Genomic DNA, 11,435 nt, shown 5'->3' with positions numbered 1-11,435 from the left:
GACAGGTGGGAAAATTAGCTAGTCAGATAGCCGTGTCCACCCATAGGCTAGTGCAACCCTAAGGTGGGCTACCTGAAGTGGGGGCGACGTTTCAAAGTTAGCAATCTTGGTGATGGCTAACTCAGGAATTCTGAGACAGAGTTATTCCCACTTCCCACAGGAAGTGGCCATATGGGTGTGAAGTGACCACAAGAGTAGGTAGCCCATTGGCTGCAACCCTACACTCCCCATATGCCCCTAAATTCAGTATTTAGGAAAGTCCCTGGCACCAGGGAATTGGACCCTAAGGACCTATGAAGAAGAAGGACACTGAAGAGCCGCAAAAGCAAAGACTGAATAAGAGCAACTGACTGGCACCAGACCTGCTGGCCTGTCTGCTGTACCCCATCAAATTGCACCAAAGTCATCTCGTCCTGCAAGCTGTTGTGCCTCCAAAGCCTGGGAGTACTGCCTGCCTTCAATAAAGACTCAAGAACTCCAGTGGAGTAGTGGAGCTGCTCCCCTGCATCCTGCAGGCTCCCAAAAGAAGAACCTCATGGACTCTGGACCTGCCAAAACCCAACAATGTCACACACCACTGCACTCAGGCCCCCAGCCCAAGTGAAAGTGGAACAATGGTGTTAGAGTGGTCCCCAAGTCCTCAAGAGACAGAGTCCACTTTGGTCTCACCCCTCGTCAACTCTCAAAAGCCACCTGCAGCCTCAGGGTGCAGGCCCCCTCAAACATGAGTGGACACGGACAAAGACCACACACCTCAAAGACCCTCTGCACCCAGCCACCCCGGTCCTAGAAGAAGAGGACCATCTGTGTCCCCACATCCCATAGCATTGGAAGACTTGAATCCTCTGGTTGGTTCAACCCGACTGGCCTCCCAGTCCAGACCTGCAGCCTCTTTTGCACAGACCGATCCCAATTGACTAACATTGGGAATTGAATGCTGTCTTGCACCACTCCACCCGGCCACCCTAGTGCAGCTGGGGATGACCTGTTGGTGCTGCCTTGGACCTTACCCCATACTCACCTTAAGTCCAGGAGCTTGGTCTCATAAGTCGCTGCAAAGAACTTGTATGGTGAATTCGTTTTTCCTCCCATAGGATAAAATTGCAGCCCCGAAATATGCACTATCGACTGTTTAAATGCAAAAGTATTTTTCTTGAAGAACGTACTTGCTTGATCGTATTGATTCTGGTGCCTAAACATATATAAAGATATGTATCTTTTTTAATTGGTGGGGATCTCCTTATTGAGTTGTGTGCATCATTTATTGACTGTGTGTATTTGCAGATGTCTAACACTCCTCGCTGCTCGATCACACTACCCCCTAGAAGAGCACCTTGGGATTCCTAGACTAAGCCCCTGACCACTTGTGAGAGAGTACCTGAAATCTTTCCACAGTATATCTTGTTTTGATATACTGTTTAAAGAGCTGGTTTCCTAAAAGGTTCAGCAACAAAAATTAATGTCATTGTGTAATGTAACTGGTGAGCACTTAAAGCGCTGCAACACCTTTAGCTCATGTTCACTCTATGGCAAGATGGAGGATGGAGCGAGAGCTCCAATACCATCAGATCATGCAAAAAATAAATAAACAAGTGCTCTTTGTGTTTCAGCACTTTAAAAAAATGTGTTTATGTACAAGCGTATGCATTTTAGTGGTATGAGTGTGTGTGTGTGTACAAATTTTCATAGCTGACGCTCATGGGCTTGGCGCGGCGGGGAGAAGTAGAGGGATGGTAGAAAAAAAACAGACTGGGGCAAAGGGGTTAAAGAGAAAAGCAGCACAATGGATAAGGGAGATGGCCTGTAAACACAAGTACTCCTATGGAGAGTTTGAAAACAAAGAAGAAAATAGCTCCGCAAACCAGGAGCAGTGTAAGGATACATGTACTTGGTCTATACACTATGGGAGGGCCAAACACAAAAAGAGGGAATGGCACATGCCTGCTATGATTCATGTCATCAAAGAAAATGAGAGCGACGTGGAAATTTACCGCTTAGTAGGAGATGGGCGGCCTGTAAGTCCACAGATAGAAAACAACACATCTCTTCGAGACAGTGCATGTGCTGTAAGCTGTAAGCACTGCAAATAAGGAAACATGAACATGATAAAGCAATTCCTAAGCAAACTAAGATCTCGCCACCATGAATATCCTACACACCTACTGCGAGTAAAACATCTCAAAGAAACAAGTCTTGGCAAAAGCAATAGGTCACACCTTACAGGCATATTGTCTCTGCCAATGTCTTTACTGCATACTGTACAGCATCAAGACAGGTGCCAATGTACAGAAGATGTTAAAAAGAAAATCAAGAATACGCTTGACAATGTGCCACTGGGTAGTGTCATTTAGTAAATGTGTGCATAGTTTAAACACACATGCGGGCCTACAAAATGATGCATCACTTTAAAAAAAGAATGTGAATGGGTCCTGTCGCTGCGGGGAGAGTACAGAATGACAGCAGCATGGGTGGGGGTGGGGTGAGAAGTACATGGGCAAGTAAGGACAAAATGAGCACTGGTGGGGGGCTTTTAATTGTTAATGGGGTCTGGTAGCATGTTGGGGAAGCAGCAACGTGAAGCGTGGGAGCAACGTGAAGGATAGCAGTGGGGCAGAGAAGCACACATGGACAAAGAAGAGGAACATGGGGTGTGGTAAGCACAGAAGCACATGGGTGAGAGAGAGTGACTTGGGGGTGGCACAGCAACTCATGGATGAGAGTTGGGGTGGGATCAAAAGCACGATGGAACGGAGAGTGTCAAAGAGTGGGAGGAGATGAAGCATGATGGAGACAGCGTGTGAACATATGTTCTCTCATAGAGTGCTTCAACGAAAGAAAAATGTAGCTTCCAAAACACGATCAGAGGACAGAGGAAGAACACAAGTACTTGGGCCATGCTCCCAGGGAGGCTCAAACACAAGAAGCGGAAGTGAAGCCTGCTCGTGCTAACAAGCTAGAAGCAAGCAAATGAGAATGATGATGAAGCCAACCATTAGTAAGCAATGGGCCATCTCTATGCCCACTGTAAGGTAACACAATGTCTCACAAGCATCAGTGCGTGTGCTGTCGCAGGTGGGACTTAACAAAGCCTTCCATGTATGAAATCAAACCACCGTGAAAGGCAGTACACAATCTAGAAAACATTTCTCCCTCACTCTACTGACGAATACTCCAGATTCAATTAATTCATAATAAAAAAGCAGAAGTAAAGACAATACCTATCCTTGTAGCCACCCAGCCAAATCTTGTAACCAGTATCCATCAAAAACTCGACGATACTATTCATGAAGATGGCATCGTTCGCCTACGAAGCAGCAGTCACATTTATTCATAACATTGTTTAAATTACTTTACCCACTGGCACCCTTCTGTCCACATAAAACCCGGTGGTCCTAATAAAGTGCAGCTGGCAAAGAAAGCACAATAGCTGAAAGCGTCACATTTGACAAAGGACCACGTAGCACCTATCGAGTCCTCTATGCTGTTATAGACATGCACGCTGTATATGCTGACATCCTGTATGATTTGATAAAAGCTCAATTCACTATTGGAAAATATATCTTAGATGGTATTATCACCACCTTTAATTTCATTACAGCTCCATTTTCTGTATTTGAAGAGATGTGAATTCAAACATAGGCCAGGGTGAAAACGTACGAAAAGCATCCATTTCCGTCATTTGTGTTTATGGGCGCACAGTTCACAAGAACAACTAAAACATCTGTTGACGGGACTAGATGCAACCTATCCACAACCAAAATCATCTGATAACAACATGTTGCTTCCGGTCTGAGGAGGAAAGAGAATATCTTTTTAATCATTCGTTCTTTTTCGAAAGCAGATTTGGGTCACTCTTGAAAGGATGACTTTTTCTCAATAAAGATGCACTTTTGTATTTGTTCCAATTTTCCGTGAATAATCCAAGTTAAAAGAAAGGTTATAATTCTATGCGCCAACCACTTAGAAATAGAAAATTCCAGTTGAAAAGAGAGCACTTTCGGAGCCTCTTTCAGAATATTTTCTTTAGAGAATCAATCGTTAAAGACTTTCCCAAGTGAAGCGTCTGTCTTTTTCTCGCTCTCCTTTTCCCATGAATTCCCGCCAACCAATTGGCAGCTGAAAAAAGTATTTTCCCCCAATTCGCTCTACCTTGAGCTCCTTTTAAATGGCATTCCTCTGTGAGTCACAGTGTGTGAATGTAATTGTGGCTCATTGACCCCAAACCCCAACCTCACATCCCACAAACTCCAGCCGCGCTGTATCACCTGTCACGGCAACTTTGCAACAGATGCTACTTTACTGCTTGTGTTTCCTCAGCCGAGACCTTGTCGTTAACAAGGTTTTAAAATGAGCATGCTGGGCTGCAGCTGTAAGAGTACAGTGTGTGTTAGGTTTAGCTGCCATTAAAGAAATGTCATCTTAGGTTTTTTTTATATTCACATATGGGGAGGAATTAGCCAATAGCAATAATATTGTGGTATCACGGCAAGAGTTGAAAAAAAGATTCTGTGGTGGAGAAGTGAAAAAGTAAATACTTCTTAAAGAGAGTGTCGTACTTTGTTTAGCCTAATTCAAGTGCGACACGTTTTAGAGATAGGGGTGGGAGGGGGGCGAAGTCCAGGTAAATATCTGGTTCCTTCACAGGTTCACCAGGTGTGGAGCAGATTTCACAGGGTGGCTGGGAAAACGAGATGGAAACAAGAGTGGGTTTCCAGTTGGTTTTTCGATGCTTTGAACAGCCGATGTCCATTGATGGATGTGAAAACACCCAAGGAGATTGGCACAGACATAATCCTTTTTGAGGAGGGGGTTTGGTGGGGTGTGGGGAGCAGAAGTTCCTTTTAAGTTCTTCATGGCACGAGTCCCCACCCTCTCCAGGAGCCCGCTCCCTCTTCTCACAGTTAATGTTTTTTAGCTGAAAATTCAAGATAACAAATTTCAGCTTGTGAGAATTAGGGTTTCTAACCTGCCCCACCAGGATTCACTGTGGAAAATGTAGCCGCTTAAAGCTATCTGCTCATACTATTAAAGAACAAGGTGGTTAATAGCTCATTACACAATCTCCCTAGTTTCTATGAGAAAGATATTGACTTATGTTTTTTTGGAAACCTCTTCACTGGGGCAACATTTTCAGGCCTGTGCTTTACTTTTACAAATCTTTATTCTGTGGTGTAATAGTCCAATAGTTTTAATTGATGTGAACCAAAAACTACAAGAACCACAATGCACTGGTATTCTAAATGAAGACCTAGAAAAGTAAGAGAGGAGAGGGGTGAGGAGTTGGCCTAACGGCTAGGGCGGTCGACATCTAGGGATCTAGGAATTGGGTTCGAAATGATGCTGAACATCCTGTGATTCTGGGCAAATCACTTAATCTCCCCGTGCCTAACAACAATGAATGTGTCCTCATGTAATGCAACTGGTGCTATGTAAAGTGCTCTGATACCCAATACCTTGGTTCAAGGTCACGCTATAGAAAACTCCGGAAAAAAAAAAGAGTTCATAATATGGTAAAAATAGATATGCATGCCTAAATACAAGGTTGTCCTCTAAATGCACACACAAAATAACAGATATGCATTAAAATAAGATGAACCATTGCAACTTTATCAATTCTTGAAGATTAAAACAAAGTCATCAAGAGATAAAGGGCAAATTTAGATATAGTCTTGGAAGTTTAACTAAGTGATGGCATAGGTTTGGAAATAGAATAAATATAACAAAATAAAAGAGAGAAGGCAGGGAATAAAGGAGGAGGAAGGTTAAGCAATAGCAGGATTCAGCTTTTAGCTGGATCTGGGGGCTCAGCAAACTAATGCATCTGTCGCAAGAACCTGTGTTTGATCTCATGGTCGCAGGTTTGAAATCCAGCATGTCCACTCAGCTTTTTTATCCTTCTGAGTTCTATAAAATGGGTACTATTGTGAAAGGAGAAAATAAACACGTTATTCTTCGCCAATAGACCCCCAGATGTGCGCTTCACAAATATATGTTATATGTCAAAGACAATGCAAACTGAGGGGGGAGGGTAGGTCAAGGTGAGTAGGACTGAGACAGAGAGCAATAGACAAATGTTGTTTGAAAGGATCACATTTGAAAGTGTAGCTTGAACAGGAACATTTTAATACCCTTTGTGTTCCTTGACAAGAGACATGGTGCAGTTTCAAACTCTAGGCTCATTGCCAGAGTACAGTCGGGCCATGGTGCACTGATTTTTTTAAAGCAAGGGGATCCAAGAAGAGGGATTTATCACTGCAGAAAGGTTGCCGGCCTACACAACATTGTAGCTTTTTTATTATATAAAAAGGAGTGAATCTGTGTATGGATTTATAAGTAATAAAGTAAGTATTGTTGATTGATCTAGTTTTCATAGAAAGTCATTGAGCATTTGTACTGTGGCTGTGATGCGATGAAAGTGAGCATCCACATGTAGAGCTCTCTTCAGAGGTGCAAGGTGATCTTTGGGTTAAAAAGAAGTTTCAAAAGTCAAGTCTTGAGAGAACAAGGAATTATATGAACGGCTTATGGTTATAATACTTGGATGAACAATCTAGTCTGCTGCAACATTCTTTATTGAAAGCATGGCATATTGGCCATCCTCTTAATGTGAAATTTGGGGAGAAGATGGTCATTTGAGGAATGGCTGGCTCTGCCTCAACCAACAAGAGGTAGACCACCTTCCGGAGTGTTGATTCTTGTGAGAAAGTGGAATATTAGTTGGAGTGGATGGTAGTCCACCACAAGCAATAATGGCACACCAGTGGAAGTTTCACTATTTTAGACCTGAGCTAAATAGGCTTAACTTCAGAAAATGTGTAAAGCATTTAGAAGTACAGTTAAAAAGTCAAAAGCACAGCACGATAAAACTATGACTTGAATTTTTAAAAATAGAGAATATTTTAAAGAATAAAATGACACCAAAAATTACCAAATCCAATAGCTATTAATTTATTTAATTTCAGATTAAATTAAAGCCTAAAAGCGCAAAGCTCCAACTGCAGGTAACTCATTGCATTAGACAGGGACAAAGTCAAAGTTAAGACTGACTGCAGCTGATTGCAAGTCAGATACAAGAATGAGTTCATGTTGGTCAAAAAGTGACATTCCTTCTTAGAAACAGTCCTGGTCTTTCATAGGCCCATCGGTGCCAAGAGCAATGGATGGGAGCCACAGCAGGGCTCAACGGAAATAAGCTGCAGATGAACAGGCTTCTGATGTAGTTTTCAAGAAAGGCAGAAAAAGCGGGGGTTCCCATGCCTTGGTGGTTTTGATGTTCATCTAGTGCTTGGTGGTGGTGGAGTGGACGAAGGTGCGGAATGGTGTTGAAGTTGTCTCCCCGTTGATGGGTTTCAGTTTAGAGCAGAGAATGTAGCGGGAGCTTCGATGGAGTCCTGTCCGCGAGCGATGCACCCTCGATAGATTAGGCTGGCAAGTTGGTCCCTGTCCCTTGACAGTTCACTAGGCAGAATTTCAGGGAAAAGTTTCCAAGTCCCAGATTTTAGGTTTAAGAAGGAGGAGTACACTCTGACACTTATCTAAAGGCCTCAGCCCACTTATGGGTCAGGAATGACTCCATAAGAAGCTACCAGGCACCTTTTGTTTCCCTGTAGCTTAATAGAGGTCAGTTAACTTGACCCATGGAATCCACATATTGGTCCAGGGTACAAATTGGAGCAGGTCCAGCTGTTATGCAGTGGCGTAACAAAAGTTTAAGGGGCTCCTCTGCAATGTACACAGATGGCCCCCCGCTCCAGATTGAATCCAGAGTGCTCAGGCCTGAGTACTGTGCGAAGGGGACCCCTGCAGCTCGGGGGCCCCCAGCACCGCGGGGGATGCGGGGGCCTGTGCTACGCCCCTGCTGTTAAGGTTCTCTTCACACGTCACAATGGCAGGTGTCTGTCTTCCACAGGTCCAGCAGTGTTCAGCAGAGGGTATCAGGGTGACACATATATGCCAAGGGCCAGTCTGTGGGGGGGGGGGGGGAACACTTGGCAACTTCCTAACCACAGGGGTAAAAGTTCAACCAGGGATGACCCTACCCACTTTTATAGCACTTCCTGTGTGTTTTACTGTAAACAATCCCACAGTGCCCCTCTCTACCTATAACTAACACGGCAGAACCCTCCCTCCCCGTACAGAGCGCCTACTGCCCACCCAAGGAATTCATATGATAATAGACAATTCCTCATTTGTGGTCAATCCAAACCAGTTCTTAGGTAACTGCCCAAGACAGTCTGACTATGAAGACAAAAGGAAGGTAGGGCTATGTGTAGGCTACATTGGTCAGTGACAGAGTAGGCATCCTTTGAAGATCAGGAAGGAGCTGGGAACGGCATCCAGGCCATCCTGCTCAGGGAGGAACCATCTCCCCACACCCAGGCCCTTTGCCTACTGTTAGGGAGTAATTCATATCTCACCACAGGGGAGCCATCAACAGCCAGGGGACACTAAATGCTGGCAGAAAGGCACTTTTGAATTAGACAGGGAAATGAGAACTTTCAAGAAGTGTCATTTTCAAAATATTAATGTAAAATCCAACTTGACCATTAAGTTGTTTTTTTATTTTCTATGGTTTTTTATTTACTATTCAAATACGTACTTGCATCAGTTTTCTAACTACTCCCAAACTGAAGTTAAGCATTATAATGTGTTATAATATAACTCAGTGCTTTCCTTTGCGAGAGCCAGGATTAGCACAGTGCAAATTGACTTTGGGGATTTTTCACTGCCAGGACATGTAAAACAGAAAATATGTAGGTCCTACATTTTAAATACCATTCATCCTGCCCTATGGGTATTTAAGGCCTACCTTAGGATTGACTTATAAGTACTGAAAGGGAAGGTTTAGGCTTGGCAAAAGGTTCATTATGCCAGGTTAAATTGGCAGTTTTAAAACTGCACACCCAGGCTGCAGGGCCAGGCCTGGAACATGCTTTACATTATCACTTTAGTAGGCGCACAATATATGGTGCAGTCCACTAGTGACATTTACTTTACTGGCCCTGGGTACACTAGGTACCACGTACTAGGGACTTACAGGTACATTAGCTATGTCAATTAAGAGTATACCCAAATTGAGCATTTTTAGAGGGTCAGAGCACATGCACTGGACGGCAGTGCCCAGTGTGTAGAGTTCAAAAACCAGCAATAAAATCTAGAAAAAAGTGGAAGTGACCACACAAAAAGGAGCATTTTCCTACAGCCTGGTTTTAATGATGGGGACACTTCAATCAGACTTGTAACGCCAGGGGGGATGTCATGTTATAGCGGCCCAATAAGCATTATTTTTTACTTTCATCCCCTACAATTGTGGGTTTGTTTATGAGAAAGAAGCCTTCAATGACCCCGAAATGCATGGGGTTTTAGCCCTGTTCATGGGGGCTATTGATTATTTTTGTAACCTGGGATGCCATCCCTCGCATTAGAGTCCACCCAACGTACACAAAGTGGGATCCATGTTGAGGATTAACGGTGTTTTTAAAGGATCTGATAGAGGAGCCTGCTGTCTCCGCCACCGGTCAACTGGTGTTGAACCAGACTATAAGGGTTTGATTCTCAAACTGCATTTTGTAGTACTTTTTGTAGTACCCCAAAACAAACTACACAATGCAATTCACAAACTACATGTGGAGTTTCACGATTTTGCACTCCCTATACTTATATGTGCAGAGTTCTCCTCCCTGACTGCGGAGTGTCTGGGTGTCGAGAACCCCACACACATAAGTATAGGGAGTGCAGTGTTGTAAAACTTTATACTTAGTTTGTGAATAGTAAACATGAGTAAACTTACTATAAAGTGTAAGTTTACCTTTGAGAGACAGGCCCTGAATGAGGTAGATGATCCATGATTTTGGTGGGGCAGATTACCTGCTGATTCATACATGCCAATAGACCCGATTCAGGCGGGTGGCTCCTGATTTTTTAAGCCAAAAATGGATTTATTTTGGCTGTCTTCTGCCTGAAAACGCATCCGCTTTAATAGAAGTCAATGGGCAAAATACATTCTTCGGATATATATTTTTTAAAATTTTAATAGAAGTCAATGGGCAAAATACATTCTCTGGATATATATAGTTTTTAATCTCCCACTTTCCTGTTCTGCATGTATGTTGGGGCTTCCACTCCTTCAAACGCGGAATGACCCCTAGTCTCATGTGAGGAGTAATTTTGAGCAGTAGGTGATCACAGGATTGGACTGGAGGAGCTACTCACACATGGAATAGGCAAACTTCAGGGCTTTGTTTCAGTCCCCTGAAAAGATCTAGGGGGCATATTATCAAGGACGGCGTTAAAAATTATCGCCGGTTTAGCGGCAGAAAACTGCCGCTAAACTGGCGATAATGGCCTTGAATTCCCGTAGAAGCCCATGTTCTGGTGTGAACATGGGCTTCTATGGGAATTCTCCAGGGCATATTATCAAGTCCATTATCGCCGCTTTAGCGGCAGTTTTCTGCCGCTAAACCGGCGATAATGTTAACACCGTCCTTGATAATATGCCCCTTAGCTTCCTAATCCTTTCGTGGAAAGTGGTGCTGCTGGGCCCACGCTTTGGTTATTAGTTTCACCTGTTATGAGCTGGCTGCTTCTGTGGCTCCAGTAAACATTACCTTTGCAAGCTCAATCTGCGTTTTATGGGCAGTCTGGAGCTATTAGCCCACAACATCAACAACATTGTGTAGTCTAGAAACCTTTATTGCTCCCCTGCTTGGTTTAAATGCTTCTGAGTTAGGGCTGCACCATTTTAGATAGTCACTGAGTACAATAAAAGAAAATTAAGTGTTTACTTGGCATTGGACTAACAGCCCGACCTACAATCTTTTTCCATTACATTTGCACATAAATGAGCACATGCAGCATTTTTGGTTGCTGCAGATCAGACATTAACTTCCAAAAGCATTTTTCTACTTCCAATTTGTGCGTGGCGGTACGTCAATGGGCACAGAATCTCCCTGGCTCTGTCACATGTTTAATTCAAATATTTAACTTTCATAAATAATTAACACTTGAAAATGTTCAGCTCAAGTGCTCCCACAAGAGTTCTTTTTTTCAGTGCTTTGGAAGTAGAAGGCAACTGTGTGATATTTGTATCCGTCTATTCTCGAGTGCTTTATATATATTTAAAAGATCTTAGATCTCGTATTTTTTATATCTGTTATGAGAGGCCCTGCTGAATTGGCCTGGAGCGATTCATGCTCATTAGCCTGGGCGTGGAATCGCTAAGTTTTCTGGGGTACAGCGAGGGAATCTGAAAAACTTTACTTTGGAAATCCATAAATTGGGTGTGGTAGGAAGTTGGCTCTTTATATGGTATTACTACTAGGTGATTATACCATGCACAGAGTCCAGGAGATCCCCCAAATTGTAGAGGGCTCAATGTAAAACCTAAAGTGCTCTATTAGTGGTAGTGTGGGTGAGCAGCCTTAGGCCTAACACAG

The sequence above is a fragment of the Triturus cristatus genome, chromosome 3_2 (genome assembly GCF_964204655.1).
Source record: "Triturus cristatus chromosome 3_2, aTriCri1.1, whole genome shotgun sequence".
Taxonomy (NCBI): Eukaryota; Metazoa; Chordata; class Amphibia; order Caudata; family Salamandridae; genus Triturus; species Triturus cristatus.
The sequence above is the reverse complement of the archived record's forward strand: the minus strand, read 5'-3'. Positions refer to the sequence as shown.